Source organism: Scyliorhinus canicula, chromosome 17 (genome assembly GCF_902713615.1).
Source record: "Scyliorhinus canicula chromosome 17, sScyCan1.1, whole genome shotgun sequence".
Classification (NCBI taxonomy): domain Eukaryota; kingdom Metazoa; phylum Chordata; class Chondrichthyes; order Carcharhiniformes; family Scyliorhinidae; genus Scyliorhinus; species Scyliorhinus canicula.
Genome location: NC_052162.1, coordinates 116,954,603 through 116,982,055, shown reverse-complemented (window position 1 = coordinate 116,982,055; position 27,453 = coordinate 116,954,603). Strand labels below are relative to the sequence as shown.

General features: G+C 48.8%; 1 long non-coding RNA gene across 1 annotated transcript; it reads right to left on the bottom strand.

Annotated features, from left to right (window-relative positions):
• Positions 1-616: 616 nt before the first annotated feature.
• Positions 617-25,577, bottom strand: LOC119951387. Its single transcript, XR_005457604.1, has 3 exons — positions 25,260-25,577; positions 19,838-19,918; positions 617-1,230 (listed from the first exon to the last, which is right to left on the bottom strand). It is a non-coding gene; the product is annotated as an uncharacterized LOC119951387 (long non-coding RNA).
• Positions 25,578-27,453: the final 1,876 nt, after the last annotated feature.

Genomic DNA, 27,453 nt, shown 5'->3' with positions numbered 1-27,453 from the left:
TTATCAGACAGAGCAGATGAATGGCCTCTCCCCGGTGTGTGCACTCTGGTGTCTCTTCAGGTTGGATAACCGAGTGAATCCCATATCACACACGGAGCAGATGAACGGCCTCTCCCCGGTGTGAAGTCGCTGGTGTCTCCTCAGGTGGGATAACTGAGTGAATCCCTTATCACACACAGAGCAGATGAACGGCCTCTCCCCAGTGTGAAGTCGCTGGTGTCCCTGCAGGTTGGATGACTGAGCGAATCCCTTATTACACACAGAGCAGATGAATGGCTTCTCCCCGGTGTGAAGTCGCTGGTGTGTCTGCAGGTGGGACACCCGAGTGAATCCTTTATCACACACAGAGCAGATGAATGGCCTCTCCCCAGTGTGAGCGCTCTGGTGGCTCTTCAGGGTGGATAACTGAGCAAATCCCTTATCACACAAGGAGCAGATGAATGGCCTCTCCCCGGTGTGAACTCGCTGGTGTGTCTGCAGGTGGGATAACTGAGTGAATCCCTTATCACACACAGAGCAGATGAATGGCCTCTCCCCGGTGTGAACTCGCTGGTGTGTCTGCAGGCAGGATAACTGAGTGAATCCCTTCCCACAGTCAGAGCAGGTGAATGGTCTCTCCCCAGTGTGAACTCGCTGGTGTCCCTGCAGTTTGGATAACTGAGTGAATCCCATCCCACAGTCAGAGCAGGTGAACGGCCTCTCCCCAGTGTGAACTCGTTCGTGTCTCTGCAGGTTGCCAATGTCAGCGAATCCCTTTTCGACACTGAGAGCAGGTGAAAGGCCTCTCTCCAGTGTGACTGTGTTGATGCCTTGCCAGCTGGCATGGGGCTGTGAATCCCTTCCCACAATCCTCACATTTCCATGGTTTCTCCATGGTCCGGGTGATCTTGTGTCTCACCACGTTGCACGATCAGTTGAAGCCTCGTCCACACACAGAACACCTATACAGTCTCTCCCTGCTGTGAATGGTGTAGTATTTTTTCAGGCTGTGTCACTGGTTAAAGCTCTTTCCACAGTCAGTGCTCTGTAACAGTCTCACACGGGTGTGTGTGTCTCGGTGGCTTTTCCAGACACACCGATGTTTAAAATCTCTTGAAGCAGACAGAATAGACAAACTTTTCTCCTTCTAGGTTCAAAGGCCGATGATCCCAAGAATTGAGTGACTCAGTCAGTTCTTGACGTGATATTTAGTTTGAGATATCCACCTCAAACTCCTCTCGTTCGAACTTCCTGCAAACAGATTTTACAATAGTAATCATTGTCAGTACAGGATAGAAACTCAGAACAGACAATTCTAGTTTCCATCGAACATTCTTTCCTCTCTTTCCCTGAAATGCTCTAAATCTCAATCTCACAGACTCTCTCTCCATTCTCACTCTGCTGTATCTAATATTCACCCTCCCAATTCTCCTGAAGGTGCTGATTCAGGCTGATTGACAGATCCAAGCTCACTGCTTCCTGTCCTAGAGACCTGAAAATCTTCATGCAGGCTGCCAGACGGATATATGTCGATATTACTGGATGGAAAATGTGTGTAATATACAGACTGTATTCACTTACTTTCCCTCCCAATTTTCCTGAAGGTGCTGATCAACAAATCTAAACTCACTAAAACCTGTACAAGAGGAGAGAATCTCCATACAAGGACATTTACTGATTAGAGATGGGGAAATTCTGAGGAAGAATTTTATTTAGTCATGGAGTGGACATGACAGGGAACTCACTGCCCACAAGGGTTGTGGAACTCGAGATGATCAATAATTTAAAATTAAATAGGATGGTCACTTGAAGAAAATAAACTTGCAGGGGAACAGGGATATTGAGGGGGAATGGGACTGACTGGATTACTGTACAGAGAGTCAGCATTGACTTGAGTTCCCAAATGGATTCTGTCAGTGCTGCAATGACTGTATGACTGGAAATATATAATGTAGGTACAGTACTATATTACAAACTAGAACTAATAATACATGTATTTTATTACAGAACCATCAATAATATATATAATACATACCATATAACAACATTAGACATATCTCTGTCCGATATTAAATTTTTAAAAATTAATTTACGGGATGTGGACAATGCTGGTTAGGCCAGCATTTATTGCCCATCCCCAGTTACCCTTCCGAAGTAGTGGTGAGTTGCCTTCTTGAAACACTGCAGTCCTTGAGGTGTAGATACATCCCCTGTGCTTTTTTAAAAATTTGTTTTTTTAAATTTAAAGTACCCAATTCATTTTTTCCAATTAAGGGGCAATTTAGCATGGCCAATCCACCTACCCTGCACGTCTTTGGGTTTGAGGGCGAAACCCACGCAAACATGGGGAGAATGTGCAAGCTCCACACGGACAGTGACCCAGAGCCGGGATTGAGCCTGGGACCTCGGCGCCGTGAGGCAGCAGCGCTAACCACTGCTCCACCATGCTGCCCTACATCCCCTGTGCTGTTAGGGAGGGAATTCCAGGATGTTGCCCCAGGGACAGTGAAGGAACGGCAATATATTTCCAAGTCAGGGTGGTGTGTAACTTGGAGGGGAACCTCCAGGTGCTGAGGTTCCCAGGTATCTGCTGCTCTTGTCCTTCTAGATGGTAGTGGTTGTGGGTATGGAAGGTGCTGTCTGAGGAACCTTTATGAGTTACTGCAGTGTATCTTGGAGATGGTATACACGGCTGCGACTGTTTGTCGGTGGTGGAAGGTTTGAATGTTTGTGGAAGGGGGTGCAATCAATCAGGCTGCTTTGTCCTGGATAGAGTCGAGCTTCTTGAGTGTTGTTGGAGCTGCACTCATCCAGCAAAGTGGAGCGTATTCCATTACACTCCTGACTTGTGCTTGTTGATGTCTGGTGGACAAGCTTTGGGGCATCAGGTGGTGTGTTATTTGCCATAGGATTCCTAGCCCTTGATCTGTCCTGGTAGCTACAGTATTAATATGCCCAGTCCAGTTCAGTTCAGTTTCTGATCAATAGTAACCCCCAGGATGTTGGTTGTGTGGGTTTCAGCGATGGGAATGCCACTGAGTGTCAAGGGGTGTGGTTAGATCCTCTCTTGTCGGAGATGGTCATTGCCTGGCACTTGTGTAGCGTGAATGTAACTTGCCACTTATCAGCCCAAGTCTGGATGTTGTCCAGGTCTTACTGAATTTGGACATGGACTGCTTCATTATCTGAGAAGTTGAGAATGGTGCTGAACATTGTGCAGACATCTGCAAACATCACTTCTCACCTTTTGATGGAAGGGAGATCATTGATGAAGCAGCTGAAGATGGTTGGGCCTAGGATACTGCCCTGAGGATCTCCTGCAGCGATGTCCTGCAGCTGAGATAATTGACCTCCAATCACCACAACCATCTTCCTTTGTGCCAGGTATGACTCCAACCAGCGTAGAGTTATCCCCTAATTCCCATTGACTCAAGTTTAACTGGGGTTCCTTAATTCCATACTCAGTGAAATACTGCCTTGATGTCAAGGGGAGTCACTCTTACCTCACTTCTGGCATTCAGCTCTTTCGTCCAAGGCTGTAATGAGGTCAGGAGCTGAGTGACCCTGGTGGAACCCAAACTGAGCATCCAGGAGCAGGTTATTGCAGAATAAGTGCCACTTAATTGGACCTCTGATGACTCCTTCCATCACTATGTTGATGATAGAGTATTCCAACGGGGAAGTAATTGGCTGGGTTGGATTTGTTCTGTTTACTGACCCCTGAAATGTCAGCCATCTCCTGGGGAAACCAGCCCTTTAATTGTGAACATTAGGAAAGAGACCATTTTAGCCAGACAAATAAGTGCGTCAAGCTGAGGGAGCAAAGGATGTCAATGTCTTTAAGAGAGTGAGATCTGGGCCAGCCTTTGCTGCTCCCTCCCTGGATTCACTTCCTTTCCCTTCAGTTGCTGCAAGTCATCAATTGAAGGTGAGAATCAGAAAAGATATGGAAAAAGGGAGAAAAGAAAGTGTTTCACTCACAGAAGGTTTCAGTCTGTGTGCAGCTCAAGCTCATTCAGGGTTGGGGGAACAACAGCTTTGCTCGGCACAAACCTCCATGTCCAGCTTCCGCATTGAGACAATGGGGGTGCTCTGATTGGCGGAGGGAAGATTCCTTCCGGTCCTCCTACTTTCCCATTGGTTACAACTCAGAGTGTCACCGGAGGTGAGCTCCCTCTGCACATGCGCAGAGTCCCCTCTCCCTGAGACATGCGCAGTCCCGGGTCGATAGCCGGAACTGTCAGCCGGTTGCCTGGAAACCTTGTCTCGTGGATGCGTCGGGGAAGGCAGGAAAAATGTACGGGGACGGGGCTCCGTATTCGCGCGCGGGGCGGGTGCGCTCAAATGCAGTGACGTCACTGTGGAAGGGATTGATTACTATTGGTTGATTTAGAGGACTAGCTGCTTTGTGATGTCACAGTGTGGAGGTGAGACAATGAGCTTCAGACGAAAACTTCCTCCTCTGGGCAACATCTGGGAGCAAATCAATGTCTCCCCCTTTCAGAAGGTCATAAGATATAGGAGCAGAATTAGGCCATTTGGCCCATCGAGTCTGCTCTGCCATTCGATCATGGCTGATCTCATCCTGGCCTTAACTCCACCGTCCTGACAGTTCTCCATAACCCTTCAACCCGATTAAAAATCTGTCTAACTCCTCCCTAAATTTACTCACTGTCCCAGCTCCACCGCACTCTGGGGTAGTGAATTCCACAGATTCACAGCTCTTTGAAGAAGCAGTTCCTCAAATCTGTTCTGAATTAGGCAGCACGTGTGACCCAGTGGTTAGCACTGCTGTCTACGGCGCTGAGGACCTGGGTTCGATCCCAGTCCCGTGTCACTGTCTGTGTGGAGTTTGCACTTTCTCCCCATGTGTGTAGGTTTCCACCCCACAACCCAAAGATGTGTAGAGTAGGTGGATTGGTCACACTAAATTGCCCCTTAATTGGCAAAAAAATAATTGGATACTCTAAATTTATTTTAAAATTAAAACTGTTTTAAATTTGCTACCGCTTATCGTAAGACTATTGCCTCTCATTCTGGAATGCCCCACAAGAGGCAGCAGCCTCTCCAAGTCTACTTTATCTTTCCATTTCTTTTCTCATTCTGAGGGGACTTTGGTGACTTGCAGCAACTGAAGACAAAGGAAGTGAATCCAGTCTGTATGTTCCACACATTTTGAGTTCAGTAATATAGACATATTTCTGTCTGGCAGTCTGCATGGAGATTTGCAGGCCTCTCCAAGACGGGAAGCAGTGAGGAGGGATCTGTCAATCAGCCTGAATCAGCACCTTTAGAGAATTAGGAGGATGAATATTACATACAGCAGAGTGGGAATGGGGGGGAGAGCGTGTTGGATGGAAACTAGAATTGCCTGTTCTCAATTTCCATTTGTAAATTCCTTTTATACGATATTAGATGAAGATTTGCAGAAAACTACCTAACACCACTTGGTTTATCGGGACCTGAATATCATCAGGAGAACCATCAGTGCAAAAGACACTTCTGGGGTTAAGGGTTGCCAGTCAGGCAAAGGAATAGAATGGAAGTAAACACAGGAACGAAGAATCACATTGGACTAGTTCCAGGAGAATTGAGTGACAACTTCAGCACCGTATACATGGAGTGTGATTTTTTATTGTCTGAAAAGTAAAAGGGCAACATTCTATTTATAGTTTAAGAGATACATTCCCCACAAAAATACTGTTTAGGCATTGTTGCTTCAAGTTTGTTTGTTGCAGTAAAAGTTTTAAAATCTGAAGTTTTTGTCTTGTGACTCATTAATTTGTTCATTGGGTTTAGAATTCATCTTTTAAAATTCCTGATTTTTTTCAGAGATCTGACACAGTTGGTCTTGAGTCACAAGTTTCAACTTCCCATTTAATCCTCAGGCAACTTGCTGTCTCTCTGTTGCTCATGTCAATGACAGCCCAGTAACAGAGCTGAGGGCTGGAGATGCTGTGACCCCTTGTCGGAGCTGGAATCAGTAGAAAGAAGAACCATAGTTACTGGTTGAGCTTTGTGTGAGCTGTCCGACCATGATGATGTATACAATAGCTAACCAGGTAATATATTGTGATGAGAGTTGAGAAACAGACCCTGGGTAGATGAGTTCACTGAAGCTGTGGGCTTGTCAGCTGTACAGCGAAACTAGGCGTCCAACAGCCACACAGACCTCTAATACTGGCACTGGATTCAATCCTGTTCCCTATTAAACAGACCTATCTGATACTGAGTGATTGTGATATAGTTAATCTGACCCTTTATTCATTCGATTCCAAAAGTGAATAACATTGATTCAAGTACAGTGACTACCTTGCCAATCTGTCAATAAAGTGGTGTCAATTCGTGCAGATCCGTGTCTGAACTCAATTCCATTATTTATTTTTGTTACAGACGAGACTGTCTCTCTCTCCTGTCTCTCTCTCCTGCCTCTCACAGTCTCTGGTGCTCCTCTCCCTCTGGTGCCTCTCACTCCCTCTGCTCCCTCTCTCTCCCTCTGTCTCTCTCAGCTGCCTCTCTCTCTTCAGTGCTTGGGAAGGCAGGTGGGAAAGTTTCCTTTGGTAGCTGAGGGCCGATAGTATAAGAACAGGGAGATTGTGCTGCAACTGCATCAAACACCAGTTAGACCACAGCCATATTACAGGAAGGACGTGATCATACAAGAGAGACTGCAGAGGAGATTTATTTATATAAATTTAGAGTGCCCAATTAATTTTTTCCAATTAAGGGGCAATTTATTGTGGCCAATCGACCTACCCTGCACAACTTTGTGTTGTGGGGTCGAAACCCACACAAATACGGGGAGAATGTACAAACTACACACGGACAGTGACCCAGAGTCGGGATCAAATCTGGGACCTCATGCTGCCTTTTGCAGAGGAGATTTATGATGATGTTACCAGAGATGGAGAATTTTAACTATGAGGAAAGATTGGATCTCCCCAGTGTGAATTCGCTGGTGTATAGTGAGTTGCTCCGATCGCATGAATCTAATCCCACAGTGAGAGCACCTGAACGGTCTCTCATCAGTGTGAACAAGCTGATGGGACATCAGTTCCCCGGACGTTTTATAGAATTTCCCACAGTTTAGACATTTGAAAGGTCTGTCTTTAATAATAATAATCTCTATTCACAAGTAAGCTCACATTAACATTGCAATGAAGTGAAAATCCCCAAGTCGCCACATTCTGCCGTCTGTTCGGGTACATGGAGGGAGAATTCAGAATGTCCAAATTACCCAACAGCACGTTAGATAAACTCGGTCAGTTCTCACTGGAACAACGGAGGTTGAGAGGCGAGTGATAGAGGTCTACAAGATTATGAGTGGCATGGACAGAGTGGATAGTCAGATGCTCTTTCCTAGGGTAGGAGAGTCAAGTACTAGGGGACATAGGTTTAAAGTGTGCGGGGAAAAGTTCAGAACAGATGTGCAAAGCAGATTTTTTACACAGGGTGGGAAATATATGGAACGTGCTGCCTGGGGAGGTGGTGGGAGCAGGTACGGTAGCGGCATTTAAGGGACATCTAGATAAATATATGAATAGGGTGGTAATGGAAGGATATGGACTCCATCAGTGCAGATGGTTTTAGTTTAGGCAGGTACCATGGTCGGCACAGGCTCTCCCCAGTGTGAATTCGCTGGTGTACAGTCAGTTGAGATGATCACCTGAACCCAGTCCCACAGCGAGAGCACCTGAATGGTCTCTCATCAGTGTGAATATGTTGATGGGACATCAGCTCCCAGGAACCTTCATAACATTTCACATAGTCTGGGCATTTAAAAGGTCTCTCATCAGTGTGAACATGTTAATGGTCCATCCGTTTTCCAGAGCTTTTAAAGCACTTCCCACAGTCCAGATATTTAAAAGGTATTTTGTCAGTGTGAACTTGCTGGTGTCTCAGCAGAGTGGATATATGAGTGAATCCCTTCCCACACTCTGTACAGGAAAATGGTCTCTCCCGGGTGTGAACTCGCTGGTGTTTCAGTCGGTTGGATGAATCAGTCAATGCTTTTCCACACACACAGCAGGTGAACAGCTTCTCTGCAGTTTGAACCTGCTGTTGTGTCAGCAAGTTTGATGACCAAGTAGATCCCTTCCCACACACGGAGCAGATGAATGGTCTCTCCCCAGTGTGAGTGCTTCGATGAGTTTCCAGCTCAGACGGGAAACCAAATGCCACTCACCATCCCCACATTTCCACGGTTTTGTACCAGTGTGAATGTGCTTGTGTCTTGACAGGCTAGAAGATTGGCTGAAACCTCGTCCACACACACAACACATGTATGGTTTCTCTCCACTGTGAACAGTTTTTTTCCTTCCATGTGAATCGATGGAATTCCCTGCCCAGTGCTCCATGTGTGGGAAACAATTTAATCGATTGTTCAACCTTCACACACACCAGCGAATTCACACTGGAGAGCAACCATTCATCTGCTCTGTATGTATAAAGGGATTCAGCAGTTCATCACACTTGCTGAAACACAAACGTGGTCACACTGGGGAAAGACCTGTTCATCTGCTTCAAGTGTGGGAAGAGATTTACTAATTCACCTGACCTTCCTAACACACCAGCGAGTTCACACCGGGGAGAGGCCTTTCAACTGCTCCAGTGTGTAGGAATAGATTCACACAGTCACAAAACCTAATGAGACTACAGTCGTGTTCACAAATAACTTTTGGAAGTAGATTAAGCTGAACGGATGATCTCAGTGTCAGTGACAAAGAAATCAATGAACTCTTGCACTTGTTTGAAGTCAGGAGAGAGATTTAAGAAGATGATCATGAAGAACAGAATCTGGGTTGTCCTTGCTTCCAGGAACAATCCAGAAATAGTGTTCAGTTTAGGCAGAGGAGAGCAGGGCCAGGTAAAGCTGGATGTGTTGCTGCTTCCTCTGGTAATCAACCGTTCAACCAGTTGATAAGACTGCACCAAGTGAAAAGGGAATTGATAAGAGTGAGAAAATGGGCAGCAAATGATCTCAAATTTACAGATGATAAAAGTTGGGATGCTGGTCAGGAGTATGTTGGAATCATCAAGTTTCAAGATAACAGTTGCATAGATGTTGGTTTCAGAGCAGACACACTGAGGTGAGGGCTAGGGTCGGGCAATATTATTGAGCTGGATATAAACAGTCTTAGTGATGGTGCAAATATGTAGTCAAAAGCTTATCTTCTGGTCAAATATGACATTGAAATCTGCATTAGTCGCACACAGTGCGCGTACCACATACAAGATGCACTGCAGCAACTCATCAAGGCTCTTTAGACAGTACTTTTCAACCCGTGACCACCTCATACGACAAGAACAGCAGACACATGAGAACACCATCACCTGCAGGTTCCCCTCCAAGCCACACAACATCCTGACTTGGAACTATGTCACTGTTCCTTCACTGTTGTTGGGTGAAAATCCTGGAACTCCCACCCTGGCTACGCTGTGGCTCAACCTACACATCATGTCTTACAGCGGTTTGAGAAGACAACTCACCACCATCTTCTCCAGGGCAATTAGGAATGGGCAATGATTTCTCCCAGCAACATCCATTCCCTGTGAAAGGATAAAATAAACACAGTTGCCAGGGAGGTGGATGGTGACTAGAGAATGGAGTTTGTAGCAGGGCCAGAAGACAATGGCTTCACTATCTCTTTAAAAAAAAAAAATTTAGAGTTCCCAATTATTATTTTCCAATTTAGCGTGGCCAATCCAACTATTCTGCACATCTTTGGGTTGTGGGGATGAAACCTACGCAGACACTGGGAGAATGTGCAAACTCAATGACTTCACTATTTCCAATGTTTAATTGGAGGAAATGTCTGTTCACCCAATTCTGGATGTCAAACAAGTCAGGACGATGTGTGAATTGAAGGTGGTGGTTTTCATACACACCTCTTACTTTGGGGAAGTTGTGGGTTTGAGATTCTGTCAAAGTTATTGTTCAAGTTGTAGTTGTATAAAATCTGTCTCCTTCACCTCCTGTCTCTCCACTTCTATTTGTCCCCTTCTGCTCCCAAAGTGTCCAGAGTCTAGTGTCGGCCCACTGACCCAGGGTGACCGGCCGCCACCTTGGTAGAAACAAAGTAGAAACTTGGTAGAAGCGGTGCATGTGTGGCCATTTTGGTGAGGGAACAGGAAGTGGAGGCTTCAGGGTCCCAGTGACCAGGGGAAAAATCATTCTGAACCCTGGACCAGCTCTACCCTCCCATCCAATAATTTAAATATTCAAACATATTTTTCTGTTGATATTTTTGAAATACTCTCGTACTGCCCACTGCAAAGCCTTCATTGAACTACCTGTATCACAATGTCAGTTGAGCAAAACTCAGTGAGTTCCAGGATCTGCCTGAAAAGGCAGTGCGATATGACATACTAATTAATTTTAAAAGAGAGGCGGATAGTTATCTGAGGATGAGAAGGTGCATGAGCAACCCCCCCCCCCCCCCCCCCCCCCCCCCCCTTTTGTGCAAAGCACCTCTACAATTCTCGGAACCTGACCAAAATAAAATCCGAAATCGTTATTGGTCATTTTACTAAATGTAAAGAGTACATTGTCCATCAAGAGCCACTTAAGAGCTGAATAAATAGGATCAGTTGTTGGACATAGAGCCTGCTCCACTTTTTCTCCTTGTCGCCATTTTCCTTCTTTCCCTCTGTATCCAATAATCTGTTGAATTCAGTCTTGAATATACTCAGCGACTGAGCATCCACAGCCTTCAAGGGTGTTGAATTCCAATTGACAAACTTGAATGAAGAAACACCTCACCTTATTCACATATCGCCATTAACATCTCAATATGTTTTCCTGTAGGATAGGCAGACAGTGATTCCCACAAATAATTGTTTGTGGTTCATTGAAGTTCGTTGACAAGGTATCGGCTTTATTCTGAGTGTTGTGAAGGTTGAGCTCACTTTGCTGGTATGCCTGCTTCCCAGAGATGATCAGACAAGAGTAGTGCTTTGTGGCGCTAACAATTGTACTCAAAGACTCGAGTGAAGTAGAAGAGAGGCTTTATTACAGTGAAATGTCATTCCTCCGGCGGCAGCTGTAGAATAGCATCTCAGTGAAGCTTACGAATATTTATACAGCTCCCTGTGGGCGGAGCTAGCCGGCAGGGGTATACCAAAGAAACCTGTAATACAGGTACAGCCATACATCTCCCTACTGCAAACACACATATATACAGTGGTTGGATCACCACATTCACCCCCTGTAAAAATGAGTCTGGCGGGAGTGACGTGGAACTATAATACATATAGTGATCTATTTACAAAACGGCAAAACTAAGAGTCCATCAGTCAATCCGGTCACAGGTTGAGTCGGATCGGCGGTCGAACGTTCCGTTGCGAGCGACGTAGCTGTGGTGGCGACGTCGGCACAGGCGGTGTTAGTGACGACGGTGCAGGTGCTGGCGGTGTTGGTGCTGGTCAGTGGCGGGATGAATCCGGGAGCGAGCCGAAATCTTCCATGTCCTCCAGCGTGGGCAGGGGACGAGGGATGGACCTGGTGGGGACGAATATGGGGGCGCCGGGGAAAAGGAGGGTGGTGCGGGGGGCGGGGGGGGCAGGGGCGTGGGCATGGGATCGGCACCCGAGGGACCCAGGTCCCTGAGCGATACTGTATCCTGGTGGCTGTCGGGGAACTCCACGTAGGCATACTGGGGGTTTGCGTGGAGCAGGCGTACTTTGTCCACCAGGGGTTCCGCCTTGTGGTGCCTGACATGCCTACGAAGAAGGACTGGGTCCGGAGTCGTGAGCCAAGTCGGGAGCGGCACCCCTGATGTAGACTTCCTCGGGAAGGCAAAAACGTGTTCATGGGGTCTGTGGTTAGTCGGGGCGCACAGTTGTGACCGAATGGAATGGACCGCGTCAGGGAGGACCTGCTGCCAGCGAGCGGCTGGGAGGTTCCTGGACCGTAGGGTCAATTGGACGGCCCAACATACCGTCCCATTCTCCCTTTCCACCTGCCCGTTTCCCCGGGGGTTGTAGCTGGTCGTCCTGCTGGAGGCGATACCCCTGCTGAGCAGGAACTGACGCAGCTCATCACTCATGAATGAGGATCCCCTGTCACTGTGGATGTAGTCGGGGAAACCGAACAGAGCAAATATGGAATCAAGGGCCTTGATGACGGTGGCAGACGTCATATCCAGGCATGGGATGACGAAGGGGAACCTAGAGAATTCATCGACCACACTAAGGATGTAGGTGTTGCGGTTGGTGGAGGGGAGGGGCCCTGTGAAATCCACGCTGAGGCATTCAAAGGGGCGGGATGCTTTCACCAGGTACGCGCAGTCTGGCTGGTGGAAGTGCGGCTTGCACTCCACACAGACCTGGCAGTCTCTGGTGACTGTCCGTACTTCCTCGATGGAGTAAGGCAGATTGCGGGCTTTGATTAGGTGGTACCAACGAGTGACCCCCGGATGGCAAAGGCTCTTGTGCAAGGCACGGAGCTGGTTCACTTGTGCGCTGGCACATGTACCTCAGGAGAGGGCGTCTGGGGGCTCGTTGAGCTTGCTGGGGCGATACAAGATTTCGTAATTATAGGTGGAGAGCTTGATCCTCCACCTATATTTGATCATTTTTGATCTTGCCCCGCTCGTATTGTTGAACATGGAGGCTACCGACCATTGGTCAGTGAGGAGAGTGAATCTCCTGCCGGCCAGGTAATGCCTCCAGTGCCACACTGCTTCAACGATTATCTGGGCCTACTTTTCAACAGACGAATGTCGGAGGCATGGAGGGTGAGAGAAAAGAATGCTATGGGTCTGCCAGCCTGGTTTAGAGTGGCGGCAAGGACGACATTTGAAGCGTCGCTCTCTACTTGGAAGGGCAGTGTCTCGTCTACTGCATGCACCCCGGCCTTGGCTATGTCAGAGCGAATACGAGCGAAGGCCTGTTGTGCCTCGGCCATGAGGGGAAATTGTGTGGACTGGATAAGTGGCCGGGCCTTGTCCGCGTATTGTGGGACCCACTGGGCGTAGTAAGAAAAGAACCCCAGGCATCGTTTGAGAGCCTTGGGGCAGTGGGGGAGGGGAAGCGCCATGAGGGGGTGCATGCGGTCGGGATCGGGCCCCAGTAGTCCGTTTTGGACAACGTAGCCGAGGATGTCCAAACGGCCTGTGCGGAACATGCACTTCTCCTTGTTATATGTGAGGTTGAGGAGAGATGCGGAGTGCAGAAATTTAGCAAGGTTGGCGTCATGGTCCTGCTGGTCATGGCCGCAGATGGTGACATTGTGTAAGTACGGAAACGTGGCAGTCCGTACCAGTCAACCATTCGGTCCATTTTTTGTTGAAATACCGAGACCCATTTAGTGACGCCGAAGGGAATCCTAAGAAATTGATACAGGCGACCGTCCGCCTTGAAGGCAGTGTAGGGACGGTCAGATTTATGAATGGGGAGCTGGTGGTAAGCGGATTTCAGGTCAATTGTAGAGAAGACCCGGTACTGTGCAATCTGATTGACGATATCAGAAATGCGAGGGAGCGGGTACGCGTCGAGCTGCGTGCACCAGTTGATGGTCTGACTGTAGTCCACGACCATCCTGTGTTTCTCCCCAGTTTCAACCACTACCACCTGGGCTCTCCAGAGACTGTTGCTGGCCTCGATAATACCCTCCCGAAGCAGCCGCTGGACTTCAGATCTGATGAAGGTCTTGTCCTGGGTGCTGTACCGTCTGCTCCTGCTGGTGACGGGCTTGCAATCTGCGGTCAGATTGGCAAAGAGGGAGGGAGGCTCAACCTTGAGGGTTGCGAGGCCACAAATGGTGAGGGGAGGTAGGGGTCTGTCGAATTTGAGGGTGAGGCACTGGAGGTTGCATTGAAAATCTAGGCCTAGTAAGAGTGACGTGCAGAGGTTGGGGAGAATGTACAGGCGGAAACGGTCGAATTCCACGCGCTGCACAATGAGTTTAACCAGGCAGAAGCCTCGGATCGGGACAGAGTGGGAACCGGAGGCTAGGGAGATCTGCCGGTTGGCGGGATGGACCGCAAGGGAATAGCGCCTTACCGTGTCCGGGTGAATGAAGCTCTCGGTGCTCCCGGAGTCGATGAGGCAGGAGGTCACATGGCCATTGACGAGCACCGTCGTGGAAGAGGATGCCAGGTTGCGAGGACGGGACTGGTCGAGCGTCACGGAGGCGAGTAGCGGGCGATCGGCTGACGAGTCTGACGAGTAGCGGCAGCAACCCGGGTCCCATGGTCCCGTCCCGGGGAGAACAAAATGACGGCGTCTGGAGTACCTGTGAGGAAGAAGATGGTGGCGGACAATATGGCGGCATCCATGGAGCGCACGTTGTGGGGGCGGGACAAGATGCGGCGCCCATGGAACGCACATGGAGGTGGACGGTGAAGATAGTGGCGCCCATGGTGCGCACATGGTGGGGGTGGTGAAAGATGGCGGCGCCCGCTGATCGCACGTGGGATCAGGGGCAGCAGAGGGCAGGGCCCATTGTGCAATCGGCTGAGGCGAGGGGGGGAATTCGGGCGCGATAGCGGCAACCGTCCGGGACTGGCACACCGCTGCAAAGTGGCCTTTCTTGCCACAAGCTTTGCAGGTCGCAGTGCGGGCTGGGCAGCGCTGGCGGGGATGCTTCTGCTGACCACAGAAGTAGCAGCGGGGACCCCCAGGGTGCGTGGTGCGGCGAGCAGCGCAGGTGTACTGTGCGGGGGCGGCTGCTGCGGGGGTCGGTTGCGGGGTCCACGAGGGGTAGGAGGGGTGGGCCGAGTGGCTAGCGGGGTAGGATCGCGCACCAAAGGAGGCGGCCATCATTGAAAACGCCAGAGTCTTTCTAGCCGCGAGATCGAGAGCGGCCCCTTCCAGCAGACGTTGCCGGATGGGGTCCGATACAAGACCCGTAACAAAGGCATCCTGCATGAGTAGGTCGGAATGTTCTGTGGCTGTGAGGGCCTGGCAGTCGCAGTCTCGTACTAGAGGTATAAGAGCCCTTCAAAAGTCCTCAATTGACTCACACGGCTGTTGGACGCGAGTAGATGTCTCGCAAACAGGGTGTTCGTCGACTGTGCATAGTTCTCTTTGAGCAGTTCCATGGCCCGGGCAAAGTCAGGCGCGTCTCAAATTAGCGGAAACACGCTGGAGCTGAGTCTTGACTAAAGAAGCTGTCGTTTCTGAGCCTCTGAAAGTGGAGGGTCCACTGAAGAGATGTCGGCCTCGAAAACTGCAAGCAGGTGAACAAAGTCTCTCCTGGCGTGTGGCGACTGCGGATCCAGCTGCAGGCGGTCAGGTTTAATCCTGATGTCCATGGTGTAAGGAAAATCTCACTGTAATAAATTGTGGCGCTAATAATTGTATTCAAAGACTCGAGTGAAGTACAAGAGAGGCTTTATTACAGTGAGATGTCATTCCTCCGGTTACAGCTGTAGAATGGCATCTCAGTGAAGCTTACGAATATTTATACAACTCCCTGTGGGCGGAGCAAGCCGGCAGGGGTATACCAGAGAAACCTGTAATACAGGTACGGCCATACATCCCCCTACTGCAAGCACACATATATACAGTGGTTGGATCACCACATGCTGCCCGGCTCAACGCTTTTTCATCAACAATGATTCAGCCTCTGCAGGAAATTGAGAAAAGAGGCAGCATTGCTCTTCGGCCACACAGGATAGTACTGGTTTGATTCAATGTCTTTATCCAGAGGGTGTGGAACTTGCTGCCACAGGGACTGGTTAAGGAAAACAGCATGAATGCACTTAGCAAGTTGCAGACATAAGAGAGAAAGGAATAGAAAGACCTGCTGACAGAGAGAAGCGATAGGCTCATGGGGAATATATACACTGACACTGGGTACAATGACCTGTTTTTGTGCTGTCTATTGAGTTTCATTCTACTTTGATGCTTTTTACAGGGTATTGGAATGGAAAGACTTACAGACAGCAAACTCAAGGTTTGAGAGCCTTTTGATTTATCAGGATATGAATATCATCGGCCCCTGAATGTGGAAGGAGAAATGTTTGTCTTCTATCTGTGGGAAGGTCAGTGTGACTGGAAAAAGCACCGAGACACACACATACGCAAGTGAATGTGTTCCAGTGAGCTGACTGTGAAAAGAGCCTTAACCAGTTAAGAAAAACTGCCTGAAAAAACATCACATTATTCACAGCGGGGAGAAACTCAGAAGTCTGAGAACACGGACGAACAGACTCAAAAACAGCTTCTTCCCCACTGTCACCAGACTCCTAAATGACCCTTTTATGGACTGTCCTCATTAACACTACACCCTGTCTGCTTCATCCGATGCCAATGCTTATGTAGTTACATTGTATATCTTGTGTATCCCTATTATGTATTCTCATGTATTTTCTTGAATTCTGTTCAATTCCCTTTTCTTCCCATGTACTGAATGATCTGTTGAGCTGCTTGCAGAAAAATACTTTTCACTGTACCTCGGTACACGTGACAATAAACAAATCCAATCCAATCCAATCCAATCCAACTGTACACAATGTTCTGTCTGTGAATGAGGCTCCAATCTGGAGAGACACAAGGTCATCGGCACCATGGAGAAACGGTGGAAATGTGGAGACTGTGGGAAGGGATTCAAATCTCCATCCCTGCTGGAAGCTCATCAATGCAGTCACACTGGGGAGAGACCGTTCACCTGCTGCCTGTGTGGAAAGGGATTTACTCAGTCAGCACACCCTGTGAAACATCAACTTGTGCACAGTAATAAGAGATCTTTTAAATGTTCTGACTGTGAGAAGAGCTTCAAAAGTGAAATGGATCTGCTGAGACACCAGCGAGTTCACACCTGAAAGAGGCCATTCACCTGCTCCGAGTGTGGGAAGGGATTCACTCAGTCAGCCAACCTGCTCACACACCAGCAGGTTCACACTGGGGAGAGGCTGTTCCCTTGCTCTGTGTGTGGGGAAAGATTTAATAATTTATCTAACCTTCAGAGACACCAGAGAGTTCACACTGGAGGGAGATCGTTCACCTGCTCCGAGTGTGGGAAGAGATTCCTTCACTTATGGAACCTTGCTGCACACCAACTTGTTCACAGTGATCAGAAACCTTATAAATGTTCTATGAGAAGAGCTATAAAACTACATCTGATCTGCTGAAACACCAACACACACACTGGGGAAGTGGCCGTTCATCTGCTCTGTGTGTGGGAAGAGATTTACTTGGTCATCCCACATACTGAGACACCAGAGACTTTACAAGTGACTGCAGGGGTTGGATTCTGCTGTTATTCCTGCTGTTAGTCACATCCAGGACTGAACCATGTTCATTCTGACAGCTGGAGTTTGTTTCTGCTGATAATAATCCCTATAACCAGTTGGAGTTTAATATTTTGGTATTTGTCAAATGGGGATCATTATCCCTCTTTAAGATTAAATAGAGAACAGCGCCCGCGTCATCATCGGGGGCAAAGTCCCCCCTTCCCATGCTTCATTAAGTGTCCGCACCAGTAAGGGGCACACTAGGTCCACAAACTTTTTATAAAATTCCACCGGGAACCCATCCGGTCCCGGCACCTTCCCTGACTGCATCTGCCCGATCCCCTTAACTAGCTCCTCCAGCTCAATCGGCGCACCCAACCCCTCCACCTGCTCCTCCTGCACCTTCGGGAAAGAAAGCCCGTCGAGGAACCTCTTCATTCCCCTCCTCTCCCCCGTTGGCTCCGACAGGTACAGTTCCCCGTAAAAGTCCTTGAAGACCTCATTCACCTCTACCCCCTTCTGCACCACATTCCCACTATTGTCTCTCACTCCAGCAATTTCCTTAGCCACATCCTGCTTGCGGAGCTGATGAGCCAGCATCCTACTCGCCTTTTCACCATGTTCGTACACTGCCCCTTATGCCTTCCTCCACTGTGCCTCCACCTTTCTAGTGGTCAGCAAATCAAATTTAGCCTGCAGGCTGCGCCTCTCCCCCAACAGTCCCTCCTCTGGTGCCTCTGCGTACCTCCTGTCTACCTCCAGCATCCTTCCCACCAGTCTATCCCTCTCACTCCTCTCGCTCCTCTCCCTGTGTGCCCGGATGGATATCAGCTCCCCACGAATCACTGCTTTCAGGGCTTCCCAGACCACCCCCACCTGAACCTCCCCCGTATCATTCACCTCGAGGTACCCCTCAATACTTGCCTGGACCCTCCTACACACCTCCTCCTCCGCCACAACCCCACATCCAACCGCCACAACGGGCGCTGGTCCCGCACCTCCCCCATCTCCAACTCCATCCAATGCGGAGCGTGGTCAGAGATTGTAATGGCCGAATACTCGGCCTCCTCCACTCTCGGAATCAGTCCCCTACTCACCACGAAGAAGTCTATCCGAGAGTAGACCCTATGTACGTGGGAGAAGAAAGAGTACTCCCGTGCCCTCGGCCTCACAAACCTCCATGGATCCACCCCACCCATCTGGTCCATAAACCCTCTCAGTACCTTGGCCGCCGCCGGCCTCCTATCCGTCCTAGAGCTGGACCGATCCAGTGAAGGATCCAACACCGTATTGAAGTCCCCCCCCCATGATCAGACCTCCCGCCTCTAGATCCGGGACCCGTCCCAACATACGCCTCATAAAGCCCGCGTGGTCCCAATTTGGGGCATACACACTAGCAAGTACCACCTTCTCTCCTTGTAGCCTGCCCCTAACCATAACATACCTACCCCCCTTATCTGCCACCACCTCCGATGCCTCAAACGACACATTTTTCCCCACCAGAATCGCCACTCCCCGGTTCTTCACATCCAACCCAGAGTGGAAAACCTGCCCCACCCATCCCTTCCTCAGACGGACCTGGTCCGCCACCTTCAGGTGGGTCTCCTGAAGCATTGCCACATCTGCCTTTAGCCCCCTCAGATGAGCCAGTACCCTCGACCGCTTCACCGGCCCATTCAATCCTCTCGCATTCCAGGTGACCAACCGGATCAGAGGGCGTCCCGCCCCCCTCGACTAGCCATAGCCCGTCGACTGCCATGACCAAAGTTAACATGTCCAGTTTGATACCAGTGTAGCGTTACAAGTCGCAACCCTTTGAGTTTACCGATCATGGCTTATCACTTCAATATCTTTGACCTCATGATTCACGGTCAAAGGTACCGCTTCTCCTTTTCGGTGATCTCACGACCCTATGTACTGCTTGATATCCTTTCAAGTTGCCGACCATCTCAAATCATAAACTGTAACTTTATCTTTAAATTCACACACTCTTGCTGAAAACATGGAATTTCCTTAATTATGCCCGACCCGGGCCCCCCTATTCCACATCCTTCCACTACCTCCCCTGCTGCGTTCCTTTTCATGCACTGCTTATTTGTGTCCTGTTCTCTTTTTTTCCTTATTCCTTTTTATTACTAAAACAGTTGTCTCTGTTTGTTTCTTTATTGCATTTTTATTTGATATAGGGAGCCCACTTCATCAGGGGCCCACTTGCCATCGGGCAAGCTGACACCCTGGCCAGTCCGCCACTGATCCCATCCCACAGTCAGAGCAGAGGAACGGCCTCTCCCCGCTGTGAACTCTCTGGTGGTTCAGCAGGTTGTATGAATGAGTGAATCGCTTTCCACACTCAGAGCAGATAAATGGCCTCTCCCCGGTGTGAATTCGCTGATGTGTCACCAGAGTGGATGACTGAGTGAATCCCTTCCCACACACGGGACAGTTGAACTGCCTCTCCCCAGTGTGATTGCGCCGATGAGCTTGCAGTTCAGATGGGTATCTGAATATCTTCCCACAATCTCCACATTTATATGATCTCTCTCCAGTGTGAATGTGCTTGTGTTGCAACAGGCCAGAAAATCGTCTGTAGCCTTGTCCACACTCAGAGCACGTGTCCGGTTTCTCCCCATTGTAAACGCTGCTTTTTCCTTCCATGTTCAAAATCTGATGATACTGACCTAATGGTGAATTGGGCGACTCTGTCAGATCCTGATGTGAGGTTCAAGTTTCCTGATTGCAAATCCTCCCCTTCGAACACCCTGTGAAATTGATTTGAAACAGAAAAAAAGGGAGTGAGAGAGAACCCAGAAAAACAGAATGGCAGGTTGTGAAATTGAGCTGAATGAATCTGGTCATTTGTGGGGCCGGCACTTGGAAAAGTGACAAAAACTGCTGGATTGTTATAAAAACACAACTGGTTCGCTGATGTCCTCAGGGAAGGGAAGTTGCCACCTGGTCTGGGCCTACACAAGACTCTGGGGGAGAGAGGGAGAATGTATCGCTGAGTATCCACCTCACTCAATTTATACCCACTCAAATAATAATCTGGCTTCCTATTTTTACTACTGAGATCACTTCAATTTTATCCATATGATACTGCATCTGACATTCATGTGCCCTCTCACTCAGCCTGTCCAAATCCTGCTGAAGCATCACTGCATCCTCCTCACAGCTCACCCTCCCACCCAACTTTGTATTATCTGCAAATTTGGAGACAATACATTTTGCCCTCATCCAAATCATTAATAATGTGAACAGTTGGGGTCCTAGCAGATCACATGCAGTACCCCACTCGTCACTGCCTACCAATCAGAAAAAGACCCATTTATTGCAACTTTTTGCTTCCTATCTGGTAGCAAGCTTTCGATCTTTCTCAAGACACTACTCTTAATCCCATGCGCTTTAACTTTACATATTAATCCACTATGTGAGACCTTGTCAAAAACCTTCTGAAAGTCTAAATGAACCATATCTACCGATTCTCCCTGGTCATCTCTACTAGTTGCATCTTCAAAGAATTCTGGAAAATTTGTGAATCATGATTTTCCTTTCGTATATCCATGCTGACATTGTCTGATTACAGCACTGCTTTCCAAATGCTAGGAAATCCTTGATAATGGATTCCAGTAACTTCCCTACTACCGACGTTACGCTCATAGTTCCCTGTTTTCTCTCCTCCTCCCTTTAGGGGCTGGTTTAGCACACTGGGCTAAATTGCTGGCTTTTAAAGCAGACCAAGGCAGGCCAGCAGCACTGTTCAATTCCCATCCCAGCCTCCCCGAACAGGTGCCGGAATGTGGCAACTAGGGGTTTTTCACAGTAACTTCATTGAAGCCTACTCCTGACAATAAGCGATTTTAATTTCATTTCATTTTTGAATTGCAGGGTTATATTCATATAGAACATAGAACAGTACAGCACAGAACAGGCCCTTCGGCCCTCAATGTTGTGCCGAGCCATGATCACCCTACTCAAACCCACGTATCCACCCTATACCCGTAACCCAACAACCCCCCCCTTAACCATACTTTTATTAGGACACTACGGGCAATTTAGCATGGCCAATCCACCTAACCCGCACATCTTTGAACTGTGGGAGGAAACCGGAGCACCCGGAGGAAACCCACGCACACAGGGGGAGGACGTGCAGACTCCACACAGACAGTGACCCAGCCGGGAATCGAACCTGGGACCCTGGAGCTGTGAAGCATTTATGCTAACCACTATGCTACCCTGCTGCCCCAGCTCACCTCTAATCTGGAAGAACCATCCAGAGTCCAAAACATTTAGGAAAATGCCCACCAATGGATCTATTCTTTCTAGGGCCACTTCCTTAAGTACTCTGGGATAAGATTATCAGGCCCTGGAGATTTGTCCGCCTTCAATCCCATTAATTTCCCCAAAATCATTTCTTGACTAATACTAATTTCCTTCAGCTCCTCACTCAAACTGGTGTTTCTCAGAACTTCCAGTACATTATTGTTTTCCTTTGTGAAGCCGAAGCAAAGTACAACTTTAGTTCCTCAGCTATTTCTTTGTTCTTGGTTATGAATTTCCCTCCCTTCTGATTGTAAGGGGCCTACATTAGTTTTTAGCAATCTTTTTCTCTTTACATACCTATAGAAACCTTTTGTCAATTTTTATGTTTGCTGCTAGTTTACTTTCAAATTGTGTTTTCCCTTCTACATCAATTGTAGAATTGTCTGCCTTTGATGAATTAATTTTTTAAAAATCCTTTTTATTCAAATTTTCACAAAATATCAGTCACAGAAAATATTAATAACTGAAAAAACAAAAGGGAACAAACCCCCCCTCCTCCCCCCACCCCGGTATATACAAAAAAGAAGAAATAAATTAACGCCCGTCATTGACAAAGAACACATAAACACATCCCTTCAACCCAAACCACAGAGAAGACCCCCCCACCCTCCCCGGCTGCTGCTGCTGCCGGCCTTTTTCCCTACCGTTCTGCCAGGAAATCTAGGAATGGCTGCCACCTCCTGAAAAACCCCTTCACCGATCCCCTTAGTGCAAATTTCACCCTCTCCAATTTAATAAACCCTGCCATATCGTTGATCCAGACCTCCACGCTTGGGGGCCTCGCATCCTTCCACTGAAGAAGAATCCTCCGCCGGGCTACTAGGGACGCAAAGGCCAGAACACCGACATCTTTCACCTCCTGCACTCCCGGCTCCTCTGCAACTCCGAATATTGCGAGTCCCCAGCCCGGATTGACCCTGGATCCTACCACCCTCGACACTGTCCTTGATACACCCTTCCAAAATTCCCCCAGCGCTGGGCATGCCCAGAACATATGGGCATGGTTTGCTGGGCTCCCTGAGCACCTAATACACCGGACCTCGCTCCCAAAGAACCGACTCATCCTTGTCCCGGTCATGTGTGCCCTATGCAGCACCTTGAACTGTATGAGGCTAAGCCTCGCACAAGAAGAGGAGGAGTTCACCCTTCCTAGAGCATCCGCCCACGTCCCCTCCTCAATCTCCTCACCCAGCTCCTCTTCCCTTTTACCCTTCAGCTCCTCCACCGAGGCCTCATCTACCTCCTGCATCACTTGATACGTTTCCAAAATCCTCCCCTCTACAACCCACACCCCCGAGACCACCCTGTCCTGGACCCCACGCGGCGGCAACAGAGGGAACTCCGCCACCTGCCGCCTGACAAACGCCCTTACCTGCATGTACCTAAAGGTGTTCCCCAGGGGGGAGCCCGAACTTCCCCTCCAGCTCACCCAGGCTCGCAAATTTCCCGTCTATAAACAGGTTGATCCTACAACCTTCTGACTCAGAGGTGAGAGAGCTGCCCACTGAGCCACTGCTGACACTATAGAACATAGGACATAGAACATAGAACAGTACAGCACAGAACAGGCCCTTCGGCCCTCGATGTTGTGCCGAGCAATGATCACCCTACTCAAACTCACGTATCCACCCTATACCAGTAACCCAACAACTCCCCCTTAACCTTACTTTTTAGGACACTACGGGCAATTTAGCATGGCCAATCCACCTAACCCGCACATCTTTGGACTGTGGGAGGAAACCGGAGGAAACCCACGCACACACGGGGAGGACATGCAGACTCCGCACAGACAGTGACCCAGCCGGGAACCGAACCTGGGACCCTGGAGCTGTGAAGCATTGATGCTAACCACTATGCTACCGTGCTGCCCTAAACTACCCTAGACTACGGGCGTGATTCTCCGGCCTTGTTGCGCTCTCGGTCAAGAGTAACGAAGCCGCTGAATAGCGGGAAATGCCAAAAACGAGATCCGTGCCGGGTGCCAAACAGTTTACGATGCAACCAGCCCGCTCCCCATGTCGAAATCAGGATCATGCCGGAGCGAGGCGAGAAACCAATCACCACCACTTCAGCCCCATTTCCATACAATTAACGAGACACCCCAGATCCAACGGCCTCCCATCAGTCAGCGGCCTCTCCAGCAAGTGCTCACGCTGGCGCCGATTAGTATTTCTTTTGAAAAGCTTGAACCAGGCAGAAGGCCTCCTGTGGTGAGCCGAGGAGGTGAGCAGCCACTTTGCTCACAGGCAAAGAGCCCGGGGCCGCTGGGCATGCTGACCCAGTACTCGGGGGGTGGGGGACCTTCCGCAGGGGTGGGTCACCGTGGGGTGGGGTGGGGGAAGGCTCTGGGGGTGGCAACCAGTCGGGCACCACCATGCCAACCCCTGGATCATGTGTTCCCATTCCGGGGGTAACCCTTGTCCCTGCCCGTCTACCCCAACGACCACCCGTAACCCCCACCAACTGCTGAGGCGTCTGGCTGTGTGGCTGAAGGCTATTGCTGATAGGGAATGGGCAATTGTGAGCCCTTAAAGTGAGCCCTTCACAGATGCCAAGTGGATTCCCGTGGGTGGGCAGGCCTTGTAGCATGTGGGGGTCATTGCCGAGCATTTCATTCAAACCTTGATGCCTGGACACTGTGCCTGAACACTGCGGGAGGCAAGAGCATACACACAGCATCCGCACACCCAGGGGATGGGACAGAGCCTCAGGGACATGCCCACGGCCAGAGGGTGGGTGGGTGCCACGTCGGGTTATGGGAGGAGGGGCTGCCTGGAGAGATGGGCACAGGGACTGGGGGTCAGCCCGCATTGCAGAAGAAGGTGACAGGCGTCACAATGTCATAATATTTGTGCAAAGTGGCAATTATTATGCTGTATATTATCCCACTTCTGGTGGCGTGCCCCCCCCGCCCCCTGCACCCAGTGCCCTCAGTGATCCTCGACGTGCCTGGCCCTCCTCGCTCTAACACTATGTCTCGCTGTGACCAACGTGGACGAAGCTGCACAGGCGTGACTGACGCTCATTCAAGCGTCTGTCTGAAACCGCGCACCAGGGAATGAATGCAGGCCGACCATTTTGGTTGAAGCCACACTGACTGACTCGAAGCCGCGGATGTGGGCCAACGCTCACTCGAGCGTCTGGTTGAAGCTGCACAGGTTGTTGAAGCCATGCAAGTGGGCCAACGCTCACTCGAGCGTCTGGTTGAAGCCGCATAGTTCACTGCATTTTCTTTCCCTTTGTCTATTTGTTATATTTCTCCCTCCATCGTGTCAGAAAATAAATAAATAATAATGCCGAATACAAAAAGAAAGGGAATGTTCCGGGTTCTGATTGAGGAGCCGTGAGCTCCATCACAGGGTTCATAGCGGAACATCAATCTCAGTTAATGCAGAAAGATGGTTGGGACCCACACCTTACGGCTGGGGAACAGGAAAGCTGGCGGATGGGTCAGAAGAAGGATAGAGAACAAAAGGGGTAATAATTATGAGCAGCCTATATTTAGTGAATAATTAGACAAAGGAATGAGACAATCCAGCCCAGCCGGTGGCTGCAGTTTGCAGCAACACAGTTGGGCAGATAGGGTGGGGCCGCCCCAGTGGATAAAACACAATCACCAACCGCCCTTGGGCCGAGGATACTGAGCCTCATCTCCCTGTGGCCAGAACCAATAGATATTGGGAATTGAAGGAAAAGGAGAGACATTTAGTAAACCCACAGGGTAAGGCACATCCTGAAGGAACACAAATTTGCTGAGGAATGGCAATGGTGTCACTTTACCTGCCTGAAGACACAGGAAACTGAGCGATAATTCAGCTGGACGGCTGGAAATGAAATCCAGGCTTGTGTCTCAAAGGAAAACTCTGTCTGTGAAAAAGCATTTTTGCAAACTTTAAGCCAAGGTCATTCAAAGCAAGTTGATAAGGACAAGTACAGCTCCTCCTGCGATTACCAAGGGGGAGGCTGCCCTAAACATTCAGTCATATATTCTCCCCTCCCTTGTACTGGTGAGTTAGCAACAGTTATAGTTAAAAATGTAACAAATGAATTTACTGTTCCATTTGAGATGCTAATTAGAGTTCTTTTAATTGGGTTTAGTTCTAAAAAAATGTTTACAATTAGTTTGCATAGGAAACTTCATCGAATTTAAAACTCTGATTTAAAAAAAAAAATCAAACCGCTAGGATTAATGAGATAGGTTTGAAAGTAAGCAGCCCATGTTAAGGTCAGTCTGTTCCAAAACAAAGATAAGCCGAATTTGGTAGCCAATCCAATTTTAACTCCCCAGTACATTTGGGTGATAAAACATGTTGAGAGTCAGTTTTTCTTAAAATTGTTTTTTTATTCTCTTTTCTCCCAAATTTACACCCACCAACAATAATCAGAAACAAATATGTCAATCCCCATTTAAATAAGAACGATCCCATCCTCCCACCAAACCCCAAACATTAGCTCACATGTTCACATAAACAAATGACAAAAAGGAATGAGGAATCACCCATAGTCGCCATTAACACACACAGCGCCCCTCCCCCAACCCTCCTACCCACACGGCCCAACTAATGTTCAATGTTATCCAGTTCTTGAAAGTGCATAATGAATAATGCTCATGAATTGTTGAACCCCTCCATCCTTCCCGTCAGTTCAAACGTAACCTTCTCAAGAGTCAAGAATTCCAGCAGGTCCCCCCGCCACACCAGGGCACAGGCTGGAGAGGCTGCTCTCCAACCCATCAGGATCTGCCTTCGGGCGATCAACGAGGCGAAGGCTACAACATCTGCCTCCGCACCCGTTTCCAACCCTGGCCAGTCCGACACCCCGAATATGGCCTCCTGGGGGCCCGGGTCCAGTTTCACGTCCACTACTTTAGAAATTACCCTCAAAACCTCCTTCCAGTACTCCCCTAGCTTTGGACAGGACCAAAACATATGAACGTGATTAGCGGGGCCCCTCCCACAACGTTCACACACATCTTCTGCTTCTTCAAGGAATTGGCTTATCCTCGCCCTCATAAGGTATGCTCTGTATACCACCTTCAGCTGTATCAGCCCCAACCTCGCGCACGAGGTGGAGGCATTCACTCTCCGGAGCACCTCACACCGGAACCTCTCCTTCATATCCTCTCCCAACTTTTCCTCCCACTTTGCTTTGATCCCTTCCAGCGGTGCCTTCTCCTCCTCCAAAATAGCTCCGTAATCCGCTGACACTGCCCCTTCTCCAGTCCCCTTGTCGTCAGCACCTCCAGCAATGTGGAAGCCGGCTCCATCGGGAGGCTCTGTATCTCCTTTCTGGCAAAATCTCGAACCTGCATAGTTCTAAACATTTCTCCCAGTCCATACTTCACTTCCAGCTCCTTCAATCCTGCAAACTGACCCCGAAGAAACAAATCTTTTAGTGTCTTAATCCCCTTCTCCCATTTCCGAAAATTTCCATCCCACCTCCCTGGCTCAAATCTGTGGTTCCCCCGAATCGGCATTTTCCTTAATCCTGCCCCCAAACACCTTCTTTGCGAATCCCACATCGTCCCAATTGGGACTTGTTGTATCTTTGAATTTGTGAAGTTTTATTTAATTTACGGTTGCTGGTTGTTGTTGAGACATTGCTGAAACTCAGTAGAAATTCAAGTTTAAAAACTTGTCAGGTGCAAATAAGAATTGTTTTATTGAAGTTCATTGGTTACAACTTGAAAATGATTTAAAAGGTAGTTTGTAGACAATTTGATTTTCTTCAAAGAATCACAGGAATTATCTTCTGAGACAATAGCCTGAACACAACTTTAAAAGTCAAAGGCTGAAGTCAAAGTATGAAAATGAAATAGGAATACAGAACTCTTTTCTAATTCTCTTCCTTTACTTTCTCTCTCTCTCTCTCTGTCTCTGACTTGTTCTCTTTGTCTCTTTCCTGTCTCTTTCTCTCTGTCTCTTTCTGTCTTTCTGTCTTTCTTTCTTCTTGTCTAAAATGGTGGCCAAATCAT